Source organism: Montipora capricornis, chromosome 13 (genome assembly GCF_036669925.1).
Source record: "Montipora capricornis isolate CH-2021 chromosome 13, ASM3666992v2, whole genome shotgun sequence".
NCBI lineage: Eukaryota > Metazoa > Cnidaria > Anthozoa > Scleractinia > Acroporidae > Montipora > Montipora capricornis.
This window is the reverse complement of record NC_090895.1, coordinates 50,062,897-50,065,172: the sequence shown is the minus strand read 5'-3', so window position 1 is coordinate 50,065,172 and position 2,276 is coordinate 50,062,897. Positions and strand designations below refer to the sequence as shown.

General features: G+C 38.0%; 1 protein-coding gene across 1 annotated transcript in view; it reads right to left on the bottom strand.

Moving 5' to 3' along the window:
• The window catches only part of LOC138029241 (box C/D snoRNA protein 1-like), a 17,230-nt gene extending 15,382 nt beyond the window's left edge, over positions 1-1,848 (bottom strand). The window contains exon 1 of the mRNA XM_068876952.1: positions 1,709-1,848. The gene's annotated coding sequence lies outside the window, so the exon portion shown is untranslated. The remainder of the gene's footprint in view (positions 1-1,708) is intronic.
• Positions 1,849-2,276: the final 428 nt, after the last annotated feature.

The window sequence follows — 2,276 nt, the reverse complement described above, 5'->3', positions numbered from 1 at the left end:
TTCTGTTAATCGTGCCAACTGCTTTAAATCATCGTTTTGGGTTCATTCTGTTGTGAAATTGCAAATATGAAGGTTATTCCACCAAAAATGGAGACAATTATGTTATTTATTGTTTAAATTGTGTTACACGCATTCAATGTATTGCAAGTATGTCTGTGTGACCAACTTGAAAAAGTTCTCTGTTTCCCTCAAGCACACAACACGGATGATTTACAATTGGTATTTGGTATGCTCCTTGATTTCTTAAATACAATCGCGTCAATACGCCCTGTCATAGATGCATATGCATTTAAACTTCGTATGATGACTCCTTGTTGCCGAATACTCAGCTTACTTGGACGTCCTCTGGTGTGCTTCTGTCTTTCCTCAAACGGCGTTTTTTAATTCTATAAACGGACGATTTCAAAACGTTGCACTTTTCAATGATCTTTCGCATTAAAAATTTCCTTACTGCATGCTAAGAAGGCAATATATGTCGTTTTTTATGGCTCTATAATGCCAATAAAAACCATGCTGGTCACTTGCTACTTGCTGATTATGCACTGTTCGCCATTGTTAAGTCCTAAAAAATTGGCTTTCATTACATACATGATCTCATAATTGGAAACGACAGTAGCTCAAATTAAGCAGCATGTAATGCCGTAAAATTTGGTACAAAGGATTATTTGGGCCAATGAATCTGCTGTAAATTTTTCTCATTTTGGTGTATTTACAATCCTGGACAAAACTCGTTGGGAAAATGTGATGCTCTAATTTGTCCAATGTTGGAATGGGGGGAGGGGGGAAAGTAAGAAGAATTTACTCTTTATCACACAGACAAATTAGAGCGTCACATTTTCCCGAGTTTTGTCCAAGATTGTAGATTTCTTAATTAATTTAATACATTTATCTCGTCAACCTGAGCCGTCTCTTAGTCTAGCTGCTAACACCCCATCAACACCTGGTTTTTGAAGAATTTTCAGAGCTTGAAGACAATACAGCACTGCCTTCACCAGAAGACCAGTCAATCTTACCCATTAGACAAGAAGACCTTTTTGCAGTGAGAGCCAAAGCGCCTTCGTCGAAAAATTTTGCAGTGCAGCTCACCCGCCGTCTTTTTAAACCCGAGGAGCTGCAAAACCGAAACGTCAGAGGGGTGGGGGGAGGCTGCCCCTTGATCCGGAGAGGCTGGATGTAATAGGCCATTTCCGAGTTCATGTCTGCCTTCTCTTCAAAGCGAGTCTAAGTGCGAAGTTTTTGTGATGGTAATTAGTTTTACTTTACATATGAATGAAAACTAATTTTCATAAGAAAAACTTCGCACTTAGACTCGCTTTGACGAGGAGGCAGACATGAACTCGGAAATGGCCTATTAAAGATGCCGTTTTTTAGTATTACCCTAATTTACATACCAACTTGTAACACAATGCAAGGGTGCCAAATTGAATAACAAACACGTTGAAAAAAAAAAAAACTATTTCGCAAACGCATTTGTTTTTTTTTTCAAACGCGTTGGCTCTTCATTCCCAACGCGTTGTCAACACGTTTGATGGTTCGCTTATCTTTGAGCGGTACTGTATCATAGTTATTGCTAATCGTTATATTCCAATTTCCACCAGAAACATTCAAAGTAATGGTCCCTAAAGGACCTAATTTTGAAATTTGCACACCACCAAAATTTGTACACAACTGATGTTAATACTGTCCTTAATCTATTTTAGAAACTTACTAATTGTTCATCCGTCTCTCTTTTGTAACTCTGTAGGGCTTTTGATCGTTTCCCAGTAAGACACCTAATCCTCACCATCACCAAACTAGGGCCACCACTCTCAAACAGGTCGGTGATATCGATTGTGTCTTCCAGAATCTTTTCTTCAAACATGTCAAGAGACTGTCAAAGAATATGATCGGGTCCATCATCTAAATCAATTTCTTGTTTTTGGTTTCGGTTCATCATGGCCATCCTTCATCATTCCAACTCTCACCTTAGGATACGTTTTTAACCGTGGTCTATGTTAGAGGATCATTACGAAGACAACTTAACGCCAACAATTCAATAAAACAACGATTAACAGAGAGTTATAACGGTTAACAGGGAAGACGCAATGAAAAGAATAGATGGTCATTGTTTTTGCAAGACTTGCAGGTTATTCGTTGTTAACCGTTGAAATGACTACATTTTCTTCTGTTAATCGTGCCAACTGCTTTAAATCATCGTTTTGGGTTCATTCTGTTGTGAAATTGCAAATATGAAGGTTATTCCACCAAAAATGGAGACAATTATGTTATTTATTGTT